The sequence below is a fragment of the Pithys albifrons genome, chromosome 6 (genome assembly GCF_047495875.1).
Source record: "Pithys albifrons albifrons isolate INPA30051 chromosome 6, PitAlb_v1, whole genome shotgun sequence".
NCBI lineage: Eukaryota > Metazoa > Chordata > Aves > Passeriformes > Thamnophilidae > Pithys > Pithys albifrons.
The window spans coordinates 55668818-55687861 of record NC_092463.1 but is presented as its reverse complement, the minus strand read 5'-3'; positions in this window follow the sequence as shown (position 1 = coordinate 55687861).

Genomic DNA, 19044 nt, shown 5'->3' with positions numbered 1-19044 from the left:
TCTCTACAAATATTTTTCTTATTATTTTAGTGTCCTCTTGTGGAAAAATGCAGTACTGAGGATGGTTTGGGTTTGTGCCCAGGGAACTTTGTGTTTTGGGCTAATTTTTGAAGCCCACTGTACTGGAGATCATTTGTTTTGGAGATCATTTGTATTATATTCAAACTATGTAACTACTCAGGTTTCTGTCCATCACTTTACTTTCTCAGAGATACGTGAAACCTCTAGTAGACAAGATATATTATTAATATTAGTATAGTTTTTTAACACCAAAAAAACCTTAAAACCAGTAATTTCTGTGAAAAACATCAGTGGTTTTATTTTCAAGCACGCTATGGTCAATGCTATGTTTCTGGCTGGTTTGGGTTGTTATTTGGGGGGGGGGTTATTATTTTTTCCTCCTTGAACTAAGCACAGAAATTCTCTCATTGAAAAACTTAAAGCAGTTTTTAAGTATATTTCTAACCTGGTTTCATTACATAATATAGTGGGCTCAAGTTATTTATATAGTAAAGGTCAGGAGGTTTTTTAAGACAGTAGCTCTTGTCCTGTAGCTTTAAAATATGTTGCAGCCGAAAGCCTTAGACCTTTGAGCTCTAATATGATAAAATTAAGCATCAAGGCAGGAAGCTGGGAGTGCCTTGCTTTTAATGTTACTTGATGTTACGTGAGGGGTTGCACAGAGCTACCCCTCTACAGAAGGAAAAAAATAGGTAAAATGGTTTGATTTTTCAATAACAAAGTTTATATGTAATTAATAAACACACATCTTTTTGAAAAGAGGTATTTTATTAAGCTTTTCAGCTGTGTTGGTTAAAAGGTTTAGGATTGAGTTTGTGGGGGGGGGGGGGTTTGTTTGGTTTGTCTTGGGTTTTTTCAGGGGGACTTCTATGAGTATCTTGGTGTGAGAAGAGGTGTAATTGCAGAAGGAATGAAAATTCTGTCAGCAGCTGCAAATAATTTGAAGGCACTTCCTGCCTGGTGACCTGTTGTCCAGTGGTGTCCAAAGATCCATGAGGTTAGTGAGCAAATCATAGAATCCATTGGGTTGGAAAAGACCTCTGAGATCAAGTCCAACTCCAGTCCCTTTACCAGATCATGGCACTCAGTGCCACGGCCAATCTCACCTTAAAAACCTCCAGGGATGGGGAACCCACCCCCTCTCTGGGCAGCCCATTCCAATGCCTGATTACTTTCTCTGGAAATAATTTTTTCCTGATCTCCAACTTAAATTTCCCCTGGCAGAGCTTGAGCCCGTGCCCCCTTGTCCTATTGCTGAGTGCCTGGGAGAAGAGACCAACCCCCACCTGGCCAGAACTTCCCTTCAGGTAGTTCTAGGCAGTGCTGAGGTCACCTCTGAGCCTCCCTTCTCCAGACTAAACACCCCCAGCATCCCTCAGCCTCTCCCCACAGCACTTGTGCTCCAGTCCCTTCACCAGCCTTGTTGCTCTTCTCTGGCCCCGCTCCAGCCCCTCAATATCTTTCCTGAACTGAGGGGCCCAGAACTGAACACAACACGCAATCCTTGCTCGAGCTGAAGAGCAGAGGAGAGCCAGGCTTGCAGTAGGAGGCGATACAATAATCAGAGCATTGCCTGGGAGCCTCCAACAGCGGTACGGGACAGACTGGCCTGGTGTTACTGCCCCCCTCCTCCCATTTTGGAGACACACCCCCAAACCCTCTCAAACTTGGGGCATTCTTCCTCTGTTTTGTAAGGAAACCAGAATTCAGGGACAAGAAGCTTTCAGTTGTCGATTTTGAAAGTTCTTTGACTCTGAAGTGTTATGTTCTTACCGTTGGGGTTTTTTGGTTTTGGTTGTGTTTTTTTTTTTTTTGCTGTCATTTGAGCTTAACAAGGGGCAAAGCTGCAGGACTCAATGACTTTAATTGAAATAGGGTAAAGAGGTAGCTAGCACAAATATGTGCCTACTAGATAAGAATCAGGAGTTTGTTTTTTAAAGAAATGCTCTGTTAGATCCTCCTGCCAACCTTTAAAACTGTGCAAACATCCAGTGTAACATGTGTGCATGAAACATCTTTAATGGAGTAATAATCTCTAGTTAATAATTAAGTCTCTGAGAGCTGTTGTAATTTGTGGGTGCTGCAGTACTTAGTCTATTTAAGTGAAACTTCTTAAAGAGAATATTCAGTATTCGAGTTTCATGAGGGGAATTCTAGCCTGATGTCAAGGCTAATTTAACATACCACAGGTGTAACTTGTTATCAGTGTGATGAAGAAAAATTGATATCTCAGATTAAAATTGATGTGGATTTGCAGGCACAGGTAGATGTTTTTAGGCTGTTGTCTGTCAAAGTCTTGCTCAGAGATGCATTAATGAGAGGCACAAGTGCTGAAGTGTGTCAGTTAGCAGTTAATACAGCACTTACCACACTAATGTATGCATCAGATTAATGGAAATGTAGTTATAGAACGTCAGTGTGCAACAGTAGGTTGCAGGTCTCCATTAGAAAAGTTGATGAACTTGTAAATTAGTTTGTGGGAGTGGGATACCCTCCCTGCTGAAACCTTTTTAATGGTTATGCTTTAATCATTTCTCCTTCTCTGTAAAAAAAAAAAAAAATCACTGAATCCTGTCCCAATGCTCATATCCAAGATTTGATAAATAATGAAAAAAGTTAGAAAAGGGTTTTAAAACTAAATTTAGTGCTGCCATCTAGCTTTTTTGTATATGCAGTTTGGTGCTGCAAGCTGATGTATTTCCCAAACTATTATCCCACCAGTTTGAAATTAAAAGCCTGTGTAGAGAGGATTGTATAAACTATACCATTGATTTGTGATGCCCTCTCTGAAACCCTGGGTTTTGATTTTTCAAATAGGCTGCTGGTGGGAGATCCATGTCCTGTTGCAGTGGCAGAGCCAGCATTGCAGTGCTTGATTTTTTTTCATTGTTCTGTTAAAAACAAAACAAACAAAACCACGAAAAAACAACCACAACAAACTAACTCGCAAAAACCCCCAAAACTTAAATTTGCAGCCCTCGGCAAGTTGTTGATCAACTATGACAATGGCTTATCCATGCTGGATTGCCAGCGGTAGAAATGTAGCCAGTGCTGAGGCAGGATCTTTCACAGCTCGTCTGCATTGTCAGCACTTTAAGAAAAAACAGCTCAAGGCCCTTTTCAGTCTTTGGCAAGTCCACATCTACTGATAGAAACAAAGATGTGTGAAAGTTCAGGATATCACAGGCCAGCAGTTCATTGCACTGCTGGTGACTTTGCTATTTGAGCCTCAAGTAACTTTTCCCCAATTGCATAGCAAGTTCTGAAGCATTTCTCTGAAGCCAGCTGCCTGCACATCAGTCCTTTCAATAAGGAAAAGGAAAAAAATAGCAAATTTGGCCCTGACATGGATGGAGGGAAGAAGAGGGGAGAATTATTAGAACAAATAGAATTAGTAAAAGGTAAAGAAGAAAAAATTAGAGAATTCTGCATCTTTAAATATGCTTTTAACTACATACTAATTTTTTTTATCTTAGTGCTCCCTAAGTATGAAATAGACCAGTAAAAGGCTGAAGAGAAAATATTTAGAAGACGAACACTGACTGGTTTTAATTCTATTGTACCTGTTAGGAGGCTTTTATATTTTCACATTTTAAACTGTTTCTTGAATGTGTTAAGCACTGGAATCAAGGTATTAATTTAAAGATAAGGAATTATTGCATGATTTTCTATGATCTGTACCTTAAAACTCCTCAGAGATTATTGACTTCTATGTCTAGAGAAGTGTATGCAGAATTTTAGGAAATAAAAAGTCAACTTCTAGGAGTGGACACTGCTGTGGGAAATTAAAATGTTAAATGGGAGATTTACTACGGAAAAAATACTCTTTTGCTTTAGCGGAACCATTGTAGTAGGTCTTGTGGGTCTAGTAGGTAGGTAAGCAGCCCTCTGAAGTTAAACTTTATAAGATTAAGGAGAAAACTCATTTACGTTCAGTGCTGAACATTGTGTTCTGCTATTCTTACATGGTGTTTTCTGCTATAATCTTTATGAACATAGAAGTGCTTTTCTCTCCTTTGACATGGTATTTCATGCCAAGATCTTTTTAATACAAACCAGTAGGGGATTGTTTTAATTAATTATAAGTCAGCAGCCAAGATTCATTAACATTTTTGTTAAAGATTGTCTGATTACTCTGGTTTCAAGATACTGTGTATTCAGATATCAGCTTAGGAAGTTAGCTCTTTTCCATTATAGCATTGATCTTATGTGTGAATTCCAAAAGGAGTTTGAAGCGCAAATCAGTTGTAAAGAGAGATAAAAATACTGCTGAGTTTTGCAGGACCACGGATTTCTTTATTAACACTGAATTCTTTCACCAGCTTGGCTTAAAATTTTCAGCATTGTGTACTTAGAACTACAGAGCACTTTCTGGCATTAGTAGCCTAAACAAAGCACAGTTCCAGGGTGTTTGACCTCTTGATGCACTTGTCAAAACCTTCCTGGCATAGCTGGGAGTAAAACATGCAGTAGCAGGCCAACTTCCACTTTGTGTGCTGAGAGTTTGGAAGCAGATGTGGGCTGGTATCACGTAGAGTTTGTGAGACCCAAGCAAATCTCACATGGAGTTTGCTGGCTTAGTCCCATGGCTGGACTCCTACTGGTCTAAAATGTGTGCAGCAGCCTGGAAATGTGCACACTGGTGGAGTGCATGCATCCTTTCTGGAATATGGGCTTGGGGGTTATCTAACCCCCCCCTCTGAGGCCAAGGGGTGGAAGGGGGAAGGAATCTGCACAGCAACACAGCAAAGGCTGCTTACCTATGGGAAACAAAAAGAAAGGAACGCTGCCTTGAATGCATTCTGTGATGGTAGTGTCAGTCACCATTGCGGTCCAGTTACTTTAGAGGTTCAAAAGAAGCTCCCAGTCACACAGCCAGTATATTTCAAAACATTGAATTAACACTTACTGCACATGAGGAGTTGCTGTTGCCACCTGGCCCTAGAAGTGCAAAGGCAGCACTAAATAAGACTATGTAATGTGCAAAAGTAACAGCAGCTTAGATTCAGTGCGCTCTGGGTATTCTGTAGCTCTCAATATGAACAGTCTGGGTATTTATAGCTGCCCTTGGGTCCTGGGGAATTAAATAGTTCAGGTTTGCAATAGGGGTTCCCAGTGACCCTTCAAATTAAGTCTGGTGACGTTTAATATTACAAGCAAGTGCTAATTATACTGCTTACAGCTCCTGGGGCAAGCAGGAAGTGGTTTCCCATCCTCAGCATGCCCTAGCACATAGAGAACATTCCATCCTCCTAGATTTAAGTTTCTAGGTGGCCTTCGCCTGGGTGAAATATGTTTTCTTCACCTTTTCTTTGTCATGATTACCAGCGTGAAGAAGTAGCTCACAGCTGCCTGGGCTCCACCCCATCCCCTCCCTGAGGGAAGGGAAGAAAGGACAGCAGTTATGCATCTTTTAAATGTCTCAGGACTCATGGTATGGAGTAGCAGGGCAGTACCTACAGCAGGATCTGTGCTCTGGGCTGCCCTGTGGTGTGGTCTGTCCTTGGCCTCTCTGTACTGCCCAGCAGTGGAGACCTGCCAACCTTCTCTACTGGACAGGGGTGGAAAGCAGGAGGCGACTGTCACCCGTGTTCCCATTTCTACATGTTTACTTGTTGACAGTGCCTGGCACCACGCTCTGCTTTGCTCTGGGCTTTCACCAATTATTTTCTTCCACTCGTGATGGGAAGAACTTTGGATTTTGAGGACTATTTGCATGGACCTGGTTATTTTATAACCAGTTTCGGATCTCTGAAGCAAAGGGAGTTGCTCTTCATCTGTAGTTGTTCCCGTGCCAGTGCTCCCACCTGTCAATCCCAGGAGAGCACTGTAGCTCCCTGTTTGTGCAGTCTGTGCCCCCACAGGGACAGGGGCTCAGAGTGGCCCATGGTGAGACCTTTCTAAAGCAGCTTTTAGGCTGTATGTGCAGAGCTGGTGGGAGGCTTGATCTAAAACATGCTGCTGGCTCTGTCATTCTCTGAGCTCAACCTTGTCCTCGTTTTGCAATGGGCTGTCTCCTGATCATCTGCAGCCTTCTTGGGCTTTAAGGGCTACTCTGCTGTGGGGGTTGCTGAGCTGTTTCTTGCATTAATTAATGTAGCTTCACCTTTGGCAGCAGCAAATGGGACTGCCAGAGGTCTTACATAGCATTTAAAATGTCAGCTGCCAGTCTAGAGCAGCTGGGCTGGCAGCACTGGAGCTCTGGCAGGGGGAATGTCGTCACAGGACAAATGTGGGGAATGTCAGTGTGGACACAGCGTGAGTCAGTCAGGGCAGGGACTTGTGTACAGAGTATCCTGACGTTAGTAAAATGCCCTTTGTCTCCCATCTTGCTTGGGTCATATATAGGGAAATGCTGCTGGCTCCTGACTGTTGTGGTTTGTGTTCAGACCTGACTGTAAGTAGTTGTCAATGTGGGGTCTGCACTCTTAAAGTAATCCTGTAGAACTGGGAGTCTCTCCTCTGGGTGAAAGAGGCAAAACACTGGTGAGGAGAGTCTTAAGGAAGAATGTAGTTTCTAAAAGCAGAATTTTGGTGACTTGTATCTCAATTATTTTTAATGGACTTATAAATGTTTGAAATTTGTCTGTTGATTGAACTGAATTAACATGGGAAAAGTAATAAAAAAATTGTAACTACTATCCTTGCTTGTCATCATTGCCTTGGTTAATAGATATCTGGAGAGCAGTTACATTTCCTCAGCCTTTTGATGAGAAGACTTGGCTGCAGACGTTTGTGCTAATTTGCATCTTCTATTTGCTCTTAGTGTGGGAAGTAAATTTCTTTTTATACTGTTACTTTTTTGCATTGAGTTGTACTAGCTGTTACAAGTTAGATGCATACCCATTTGCCTCTCACCTGTGATTTAAACCCGGCTTTTAATTGGGCCTGTTAGATGTAAGCAGGTCTACCACAGGTGTCCAGATGATAGAGAAAAATTCCAGATCCTTTGGCTGAATCCAAATCCTTTCATGAGACTTTAACTCTTCAACAGAGGGTTCTTTTGCAGGCTGATGTTGAAGGAAAAGGGCTCATTGGGTTTTTTATTTGGCTGGTTAGTAATGTGGGATGAATCCACGGAATGCAGGGGTGTGTGAACCAGCAGGGTCTCACTGCCAGGCTCACAGATGGAATGATAGGCTGTGTACTGTAGTATTCACCACAGTGTTTTACATACGGAATGTGTCTCTGCCCTTCCTCGTGCTGGAAACATGCGCCTTTCATGCCTTTGCATATATGCTGTTTTGGTGTTCCCTATGGTAACAAAAGATTTATATCAGGCAGCCCAAATCAATTTTAAATACTAACAGGCATATAGAACTGTGCTTTTGATACCACCAATACCACCACATTCCAGACTTGCTGGTGGGAATGCTGTAGAGGCAGCCAAAAACCTCTGTAAACTTTGATATTCTAGGTCTGCTTCTACGTACAAGAAAACTTAGATATACAATAAAGCCCCTACCCTGCTCTTCATCTCAGGTCTGGATTGTGTGGCTTTTTTTTTTTTTAATTCTAGGAGGGTTTCTGAAATGAGAATGTGAAAGGCTCAGATCATTAGAGGATTATTGTCAGTACTGCCCAAGAAGTTATAAGTGAAGATCATCAAGCCAGTCATGTTTGTCTTTCGGGTTTTTTATCTGTTATGCCCTCTAAATTCCAGGAAAAATAAAAGCCTGACTATAACATACTTTCATAAATGCAAATTTTTTTGCTAATACCCTGACCATTCTTCAGTCTGTTCTTTATTTAATGGCTACTCCTTCAGCCTCTTCCATCAGAGACAGGCTGAAAGTATAATGGCCTGTCTTTTGTTTATCTGCTTTTTGTATTCCCATGTGATTTATTTTCCTGCCTTTGAATTTATTCAGAATGACACTAATGTAATACATATGTTTTGGGCATGAAGAGTTTATTGAAGCTTTAACTGCCTCATAATAATATTCATGTTTTTGGCAGCATTGGGGTGGGAGTTATTGAATGCAGTCATATACAAGGACTATTAGCCTTTTTGATTGCCACATTTCTGTACAGCCAAACTATATTTAACAGGATCTTTAGGAGGGTCCTTTTGTACCTTCCTCAGCAGTAATAGCAATTTTATAGTTCCTCTTTTGAAAATTGAAAGGGCAGCTTTTAGTAAGCAGGTAATGAAATCTAGAATTCCTGTGTTAAAATGAATAAAAATTATGTTCGTGAAAAAGTGTTTTGAAGATGTTTTTGTGATTTAAATTTTGGAAATAAATTCATGGTATAAGAAACAATTTTGAAACCTCACTGCTAGTTTGATTCAGGTCCTTTGGCTGCTTAAATCATGGCTTTACCTTAGGATGAAGTAACTAGCTGGGGTTTTTTCTTTTTAATTGAGGAAGGGGGAAAAACTGAAAGCAGTAAGAATTAAAGTGGGCATGCAGTTTTTTAAAAGCTCCAATGCAAGTGACTATTTATGGAAATTTCAGAGTAATTACTGGTTACTAGTGCTGTGCTGGCTATTGAAAATCCATCATGTGACTGAGAATGATGCCACTCAGCGCACTTGGATTGCTTAATGACTTTTTTTCTGGGCAATGTTGTGTTGTAAAACAGTAATTAGGTAAGATGTTGTTTAAACCACAGAGTTAGTTTGATACTAATATGCAGCATGAAGAAATCTTGTTAAAACTGTAACACCTGGGGGACATTCACAGACAACTAAAGAGTCAGATAGAAGTAAAAAACCAGGCACTCTCTTCTGCAGTACTCACTTCATCTGTGTAAGTCTAGAGATGTGAGAAGTTTGATTTTGAATACGTGAGGGTTTGATCCTGTTGTTCCCCTGACTATTTGCTGCTGTACCTTTCAGGAGTCTGTAACTTGTTTAAATACATGAGCTGTTCAATGTATCTGAGCATTGCTGCAGCCTTGAATCTTGGAAATAACTGAGACTTATTTTTGACCTATCCACTTACATTTCATTAGCTATTTTGCATTTTCTTACATTTTTAAGAAGGAAGTGCTTTTACTTAGTAGCATTACCTATTTCTACTTAGCAAACATAGTGTGTCACAGCTGAAATAGTGGAATTTAGAGTTTTGGACAAGTATGCCAATCCTGAGATAAGTGAGTATTGATAAGTGCAGGTAGTTTGAACCCAGAAAAGGAAATTTCTGGTTTTCAAGAGTGAGAGTAGTTCAGGCAATCTCTTCTACTGTAAACTGCATGTATCTGTACATTAGAAGAAGCTGTATGTTAGAATCCTTTTGTGAAATGTTAACTTCAGCTTGGTGTGCTTTCTTTGGATTTATAACTTCTTAACCTTAAGTTGTTGGTTTATTTTTTTAAATGACATTTTCTTGAGAACACCATTAAACCTTCCCCTATCACTATGTTAAGAGGGTTAATATGAACAGATTAACATTTCTCTGGGTCTGCAGAGACTATTTTTATTTTAATAGTATGCTCTGGCAGTGTATTAGCAATGTTTCCTTGTACTTAGGGATCATTATATCATCAGAAAGTATGTGAAAAGAATATGGAAATTTCAAGTGTGGGAACAGCATGACATAAAACATTAGACTTTACCATGCACGATGAAATTCATGACACTTAAAATGTTGCAAGTTACTAGATATACTAGATTTTTTCACATTAATTTCAAGGCTTCTCTCTTTTCCTAAGCTCTTCAAATTAAACCTGAAAAAAGGAAATAAACTTACTTAATTTATGTAAATTTGAAGGTGAGTGTGATGATAAAGAACTGCTCAAAAAAGAACATAGGCAAGTGAAAGGTAAATCCAAAATGTTTGGAAAATAATGGGAGATGAAGGGACAAGAAGAGAAAATAAAATCTAAACTCTACAAAATGAAAGAGAATTTGAGGGAGGGGGGAGGGAGATACATGGATAGCCATGATGCTGATTGTAAAAGGAATAAATGTCTTTAAAAGAACAAGCATTATACTGTCCAGCTGCTTTTTTGTTTTGTTTCTGTGTCCAAAGACATTCTGTGAAGAATCAAAACATTTCACCGTCTGCCTTTATAGGACAGAAGGCAAAATCAATAAAGCTGCTTCTTGATACTGCAGTAGACAGTGATAATTAAGAAAGTTTTTGATAAGAAATATTATTATAAAAGCCGTAAAACAGTATTATTAAGTGAGCAAAACCATCTCTGCCTCCTTTCTTTACCACAATAGTCCTATTGCTGAGAAAACTGAACCTGATGTACCAGATCCCAGGGACAGCTCTAGGTGTGAGACCCCTTGCAAATAAGAGGTCTGTGACTCTGCTGGGAGCTATTTTGGTGGTGGGATTAGAGCGAGTTGGAGAAGAGCAGGAAATTGCATAAGGACGTCTCTGTTGGTTGTTTACGAGTAGCCAGTGCCACTGGAATAAACAGCTGTATGGCAGCACAGTGTTGCTTTTGTCATCCAGTCCAGCAGAACTGGAAAGGGAAACCTCAAGCTCAGGCTTTGCATTCAGGGAAAGAAGTCTATGGGATAAGGGAGCTTGTCAGAGAACTTTGGAAACTGAAGCAATATGCGGTGGGTTTGATCACAGACAAGAGCTTTTTAAACCCAGGACTTGTTTTTGCCAGTATTGCTCAGTAAACAAAACTTTAATAGACAAACATAGAAGTGGAAACTGTTTCCCACTCCACCCCTACCCACCTCCCACCTCTCTTTCCCTGTGCTGTAGAGGTATTTTACAGTTTTCTCAGGGGTCTTTGAACAGAAAAACCTGTGGTGAAGAGAGTCGGGTTTCTCACTGCAGTATGACAGTGAGATGGGGAAGAGAAATTCCTCAACAGGAGAGTGTGCAATGCAAACAGACCTTTCTCAGCTCTTCAGCCATAGCCCCCTCTTCTTTAAGGAAGGAAATACCTATAGACTGACTCAGTGACAAGACCTCAGTTTGCCTTGCGGAATTAGAACAAATGATAATGAGTGCTTTCCTCACTAGAACCTACTGGTGACATTTTGACATATTTTCTAAGCATACATAAACACTTGATCCATGAAACATCTTCCTGCAGGCATAGCCTTTTCACAGAAAAGGGAAAATCATGTTTTCACCAAGTCATAGGTATTTAATGAGGTAAACTGTGTTCAGATACTGCTTAATTAATCCTGGATCTTTACAGTGAAAGGTGATTCAGATGCTGAGTTTTCCAGAACACCAGACAAGAATCCAGTGCCAGAAAACAGGGTGGAAAAAAACCCCACCAAGAATTTAGTAAGACTGAAACATCTTTATTGTTCCATTGCTTAACAAACTAAAAGGAATGTATTTACATGGATTCACTGGTAGTTGTTAAGGCTGATTTGTTTCTGTAGTAGAACGTATTGAGTGGGTTGTAAAGAAGTGTGCTCTTATATTGGGATTATTACACCTCTGCCTGGTTTAGCTTACTGAGGTCTGTATTCTCCCTGAGCCTTCTGCACAATAATGTCCAGGGATCTCTATGCTCCATTCTGCAACATTAGCCAGTTAAGATGTGTTAGAAGACTATATATTTTTGTAATTTCTGAGATGGGAATAGTTTAATTAGGTCTTAGTTGAATAACTGGAGTTCAGTGACTGTTTCAGGTATTAATGTTAAGTTCTGTAATTGGAAAGAAAGGTCAGCTAAATAGGGAAGGATTTTGTCAGCATTATAGAAGAACCTTTGGACTGTTATTTTATGATACTGTAGGAAGTGTCCTTGGTCCCATGATATGGGTGCATCTTGGGTGTCTTTGAAGTCCTACAATAACTTACTGTAGGTTATATTTATACTATTTAAAAAATGTGTTTATTTTCAAGGAACACTTACCAAGTCTGTGTTTCTATGTAGTTAGTAGTGTTAGGAAAGGAGAATAAGACAGGCAGAGAGTTGCACTGAATGAAACTTTGTTGGATTTAGATCTAGCAAATTTAAAGGAGTTTAAAGTATGACAAAGAAATGCTGTGTGCTCTTGCAGTAGTCCAAATTAACACTAGTCCAAAAATAACAGAAATGTTATGAAAGTATTTTACTTGTCAATCATTTATTTTTATTGCAAATTAGTTTCTTTTATATCAATTCCTACTAGGTTTTGATTTAAACAATGCAGCTATTTAAATAAGGCTCTTATTTAGAGCTGCTTGTATCTTGTCTACAGAGCTCTGTATTATTTTCAAATTCAGTATTTTATTCATGTGCTGGGAACATGATCCTTTCCCTTCAGCAATCTGCAGAACCCATATATTCTTTTCTGAACTTCCAGATGTAACCTTCTTAAATATTTAAGGCATAGCTCCCAACAGAACAGTGGTAAGCTGCTCTTCTCTTAACTTTGCCCTCTCTTTTCTAGGTCTTAGTGAAATACTCAAGCTGCTTTACTTTCCACTGTCTGAAGACCTCATCATTCAGATAATAAGGTGTTTGTATTTTCTAGACTGACTCCTACTGGTTTTGAAAGTGAAAATAAATATTCAAGAAAGGATAAGGTAGTAAATTCACTTTGTTCAATGTGTGAAATACAGAAATTTCAGATTCCTTTTTATGTAGATGTCATATTCAGTGTTGCTGATGAAAGGAAAATCATATGTTTTCTCAGATGTTGGGAATATCAGAGAAATCAGAGGGATCCAGGATTGTGGGGAGTGCACCTGCATAGCTGTGGTTTGTGATCTCAGTCAGACTTTGTGTGTCTGTTCCATTCATAGGACTGAGGCAAGTAACCTGTTCATTAAGTTATTGCTGATTTGGGTTCAGGATGTAAAAGGACTGAAATACCTGGGGACCAGCACAGTCACCATGGCCAAAATACAGGCCTCTGTAATGATCATCTGTTACAAACTGTTGCTCTCCAGTAAACTGGATTTTTTATTTTTTTCTGCACAGATACATGATAAACCTTTTTATATATAAAGGGAGTAAGGCCACCTGAACCAGCAGTGCCAGATTGATTGGGTGCACTTCCTTCACTGACAACAGTGAAGGTGAAATTTGTTAAGCAGATGAACATAAACAGATTTGGTTAAGTAGTGATGGCAGAAGCATTCCTAATTAAGCATGCAAGAAACAGAGAAGGCAAGAGAAGATTTTTTTTTTAATTTGGCAAAGTTACCATCACAGTGCAGAAAAGGGGCTGTCATCCTTACATTTCTACTGTTTTACTCCCTTCCACTGTGCCAACTTCTCTGCTTGCTAATTTTCATCTACTTTTGATAGAGTTCTTATGTAGAGATAGTATTTTGATTCTCATGTAGTAACATTCTCAAAGTAGAAATTCTTCATTTTTTCAGTTAACACTTAACATTCTTGAACATGGATGTTTAGGTATTCCTATAGTAAGTCTAATAACTTTTAGGATTTATTCCTCTATTCTTCTAAGTAGGCATTAACTGTTCCTCAAAAGCTTGATGGATGCTCCAGCCTTATGGAGCAAACTGCTTGTTTATCCCTTGGGCTTTTTTATAGAGCCTTTGTAATTAATTTGGTAGCACTTTGAAGTGAACAGTCAGAAGGATGAGAACTTGGTTTAAAACTAAGGACTGTTCAGATGGTCTCTTCAGCATGAAGTCACCTAGGTGTTTTCACCTAATTCTGGTGGGACTGATCCAGAGGATTATAAACAATAATTAACTTGAGAATAGCTCAAGTGAAAGTCATTTATTCTAGTTATTAATATTTCTGAGCAGCCTAGTGGTAAAAAAAATTGTCTTTTTTTAAACTTTTAAAATTTTATTTAATGTGTATTTCTTTTCTTAAATCTCTTTTTGGGCAAATAATGTTCTTTTAAGCAGTGATATTGGTTGTGTGTGGCATTGACAATTGTGGACATTATCAAGGAAAACATCTCTTTTAAAACCTCAGTTTAGGTAAGTAGTCATTCTTTACTTGATGTTTGCAATACATTAAATGATGCCCTGAGTAGGTCAGAATTCTTAGCTGTTAATTCAGGAAATAATTTCTTTTCAGAAACTGTCTGTGAGATTCTTCTTACAATTCTGCCTTCCTTACCATACTTCTATGAATGACAAAAAATAGTTTCAGCATGTGTAATACATCAGATAATAGATGTATGGAAAGTTGTTACTGCAGAATCCTCTTGATGTGCTCTGTGAACCTGTTGGAACAAGATGTGTTATACTTAGTCATGGTTTGGCTGAGCAGGGAGCTGGATCTTAGGTTACATGGATATTTTAAATCGCTGAATTATGTCACTGAAAAATTATTAGAAACATTCTCTTGCTAAACAGTTTTGTGGTAAGAATTCCTCTGATTTCAGAAAATGGTCTTTCAGTTTTTGATAGAGGTTTGGAATAAAGAAGTCCAGTTAGAATAAAAGCCAGCCAGTTAAAATCTGATTCTTCATGCTGGGTGCAGATGCTGGTGATAGTTGTCTCGCTGCAAGTAGTTTGGATACTTGTCTGAACTCAGCCTGTAGATACTTCTGTAGATCTCCCTCTTGAAAATGGAGCCATGACTGACACGCCTTCAAAAGAAGAAAGAGAAAAAGTCTTTGAAGAAAAAAATGTAATAGAATTTTGTAACACTGGAAGTAGCTTAGTCTTTTCAGCTCCTTTGCACTTCAAATGGAGTTGTGAATGTTCTCTGCTTGACGAGAAAAGATGGTTCTGACATGAGAATTCGTGTAGGAAGCTCAAATCAGCTCGGAGGGGCTCAGGGATTCAGACCTCTTTGTTCTTGTTCTGGTGCTGAAACTTCTGGGCTTGTTTGGAGCAGAGCTTGGGCCACACAGGTTGTCAGGGGTGTCCTGGCCCTGGGAGGAGGTTGCTCTGTGGGGCTGGCAGGGAACCTAGGGCTGCAGGGGCAGGGGGGGCCACAGTGACCCTCAGACTCTCACCGAGTCCTCCCCTGGGCTTTTTCTGGCTTTGGAGATGTTTTTAGTTGATCAGTTAGGTGAACTTTATGGCTTTTCATATTTTGAGAACCAGCACCCACAACTTGGACTGCTATAAAATTGATCTAAAGATAGTGAAGTTGACATTGCTGATTTGGACTGTACCATAATAGGTTTATTTATTTATTTATTTTCTGTCTCAGCAGAAAATCTGCAAAAAAAACAGAAACAACAAATTCTATGTATTGAATAATAAGCTTTGAATTTACTTTCTTAACTTTCTCTTCATTTAATAGGCTCTATTACTAAGTTCCTGCTACAACTGTCTCTTCCTTTGAAGGGCTTCTGCAGATACTGACCAATTCTAAAGAAGGAGTTCTCAGCATAAGGCTATTTGGGCTGCTCAGCTATGTGAATTTGTGTAGTGTAATAGAAATCTTATGATTCATTAAAAAATCTCACCCTTGCAGATATATCCCCACTATTCAGCAGTTCTAGTACATCTAATTCTTTCAACAGGTTCAAGACAGCAAATTAAGCTCAGGTGTGTAGGAGAGGCGAAATACATAAGAGCAGACTAACATTCTGAGGTGAGATACAGAGATAAAACATATTAAAACCAAAGCCCTGTAACTTTACAGGGATATTTCAATGCTGGCAATGTAATGTTGCTTTCCAAGTGAAATACATTCATGTCCTGAGTCAACTTTTTAAGAGTTCTCAGACTCCAGCAAAGAAGAAAAAACCTAAATTTGTCATCTGGGTAACCAGTATCAGGAAATATAATGAGCAGGTTGTGTTTGTGAATGTGGGTCACATAATCCTTTCTCCCTCCCCTTACCTGCACTTTTTGTAGGCCAGAAACATTTTTGGATTTTTGGAACACTTTGAAGCATATTTACAGGAATTAACCTGGTGATGTGGAGCATCAGAGGATTCAGAGGCTGTACCCTCAAATCTACAACAACTTTGCAGATGGAGGAGAAATAAAACATATTCTAATCTCTCCTTAAAACATTTGTTTTAGGTAGTGGTTTCAGACTAAATAAATGAGTACAGAGACTCCAAGCCCTAAGTATAGTGATTTTAAAAAAAATTGGGGAATTCTGTTGTAGTGAATAGAAGACAATCTGTTTTACAGAGAAGCAGGTAGAGTATCTCTTGATTCATTGTAGCTCCAAGTAACTACTAAGGGCAGATCTTGCTGGTGATTCAAACAACAAAATCATTTTCTAATTATATAGGGTCAGATTCTCTGATTTACAGTTTTCCAGCAAAGAACTCTTCTTTGGGAAACCTAGGGCAGAATGTCCTCGTCTTCTGCCTGTCCTTTTGCAGGAGCAGGGAGGTAGGAAAAGGGGTTCTTGGCTCACACAATGCATGCCGGGGTGGTGATGCAAACTAATAAATAGGTTACATGTAGTTTTCAAGTGCCGAAATATCTATTTATTGAGTCTGTAATCCTTTCCTTCAACAATACCAAAACATGTTACAATTGTATAAATAGCTGTGTCACTCAAATACTCAGAGCACAATGGAGGTTTATACTATTTTCCAAGGAATAAATAAGCCCCAGGGCTGTAATAGACCATGACAGAGCAGGAATAAAATCTAACAGTATGCAGCAATGATGGACACCAGTAGTCCTCTGTCTACTCACCAGTTACTTCTGGCAGAGTCATTTTAGTAACACCTGCAAGGAATTATTTATAATAACTCCTGGTAATATAACAAATTTGCATGTTGGGAGAGTGGAGAGGTCACTATCTGTAGATACAGCTCTAGGCTCAAATAGCATGAAGCTTTTCTGTTGTGAGGGATTTGCAGGAAGACATGGATTTTACAGGCAGGAAGAGCAGGTGACCTTTTTTCTAGCAACAGGAAATCTTTAGGCATGCTAATAAAATTAGTGTTAGGAGCTTTTTCAGTATTCCTAGGTGAAGTTAAGTGTGCAGACTCTGTGGTATGTGGTCATTAGAATACTACAAATTTCCCTGTTACTTTCACAAAATGAAAAATTATAAACTTTTATTTTCTTCATTACATGTTATAAAAATGGAATTGGAAGATTGAAATATTCCATTCACAAAGGTGAAGTTGGCATGTTTTGATCATATTAAAGGCACTTTACTTTTTTTCAAAGCAGATTCCTGCTGAGGGTGTGCAGCACTTGAAGTGACATTTTCAGCTGTAAAAGCATTGGAGAATTTCACTCTGGATTTAATAGCAGTCAGTGTTTCTTTAGCCTATGCTATTAAATTCAATCCAACTGTAAGTGGTTGCAGTTCTTGACTTGAAACCTATTGTGTGTGCATTAGAATGAGAATATTGAAAATTAGCATGTAGAGAATTAGAAAAATATATTATATTTGAATTCGAGCAAGAATAACAATGTCTTGTTCTTTGATCAACAGCTTAAGAAGAGAGTCTGTTCCCTTTAACTGCAGTCTGTGCCTTAACCCATGGATGGATGGATCTGGCAGTGCAAAATACATTTTTTGGTAATTGTTTGAGTCTTCCAATCCAGCAATGCAAGATACCAGCTGCATGGTAAAAGTCCAAAGAAAGGAAGTGGGATTCACTGACTTCTAGCACAGACTGCCTTTTGTTGCTTTGGTTTCATTTTTACTTGAAATGCCAGTTCACTTAGTTTTGTATTTACCACTGCAATATTGAATGTTCTGCTTGCTCTGAAGAGAGAGCTTGCTTTGAAGAATTCTTAGTTCCTGGACAGTATTGCTTATCATCTCCACTCTGTTTTCAAAGACCTGTGTTTGTGGAGGGAAAGCAAATATGCAGTTCACATCCCCGTTGATTCCTTTGCCCTGTGTGTCACAGATCTCCGGTCACTGAGGATAAACCTCTTCAATGCAAACCTTGTCTCCAGCCTTTCCCTCGCAAGGTGGCAGCATTGCTTCAGGGAATAACACTGCCTGTGCCAGTCGGGAGGCTTTGGAGTTTTAATATTTCAATTTGATCCCGTATGCGAGAGAAACTCTTGACAGATGTGCTCATTTGTGTTATCTGAATTTACATATCAGCATCAGTTCACAGGCCAGGATGGGTTTCATTCATTTGTTGCTATGTTTGCAGGCTTTGTGATGAAAATAAGTTGCTGTAATGAGTTTTCTGAATTGTATTGAAATTATATCATTATTTTTGTTCTTTGTTCTTTCTGAGATTTCGGCTGCAAAATTTGATTTTTTTTTCAAATCGACTAAGCAGAAATATCTTACAGGAATTTTGATTTCAGATTCATACATATTTCCCCATGTGTCCACTGAGTGCTGTTATTGTTTCAGGGCTTAATCCTACTCTCTCTGAAGCCAATGGCTGAGTCAGAATTCTACAGTAAGTCCTGTAAGGAGGTAGGAACAGCAAATAAGAAATGTGAATAATTTTTTTATTTATTTTTTCTTTTGTTCACTATATAAATAAATAGGAAGGATAAAGGAGCTGCTGTTTGAACCATTAAAAGCATCAAGCTTGAGTTACCTTTGGGCAATACCTTTATTTCAGGGCAGCATTGATTAACTTGCAAAGGAATTACACAAGATTATTTCTGATTTGAAAAACAAGTCTGCCAATTAGGCCTTATCCATAAGGAATAAAAAGCTTGGAAATACAGGAAACCTCACTGTGCTGTCTTGGATGAGATTCAGCTTCCCAAGAATATTGATATACACATTTTGCTTTCAGTTGTCATTTTGCCTGTGATTTTGATATTACAGCATAAGTTGAGAGCTGAAGAATATTTTCTAATTCCTATGGTTGGTTTATAACTGTTTTCAGATATTCCACTTCACAAAAATTCTAACAAGATAATTTTCATTTTTAAATTGGGAAAGCATTTTCCAGGATTGCCTGGAGAAATGTCTTGTTTCTATAGTACTGAAAGATGTACTTTGCTATCCTGAACAGCAACTGTTATTGTTTCAAGGAAATACTGGTTATAATATGTATGCTATAATACTGTAACAAGAAAAGATTTAAACTCGTGTATTTTCTCCAAATTCAATATGCTTAAGATGGTTTTACTGACAGGTGGTCACTTTGTTTGCACTTTTAGGCCTAAGGCAGGTTTAGTCTGCAAGTTTAACTTTCTGCTAACAGCCTAAAGTGTCCAACTTAATGTTGAGAGATATCAAAATTCATAAATTTAAGCCTTACCAAACTGGAATGTATGAATTCAGTATTTCATTTCTTTGATG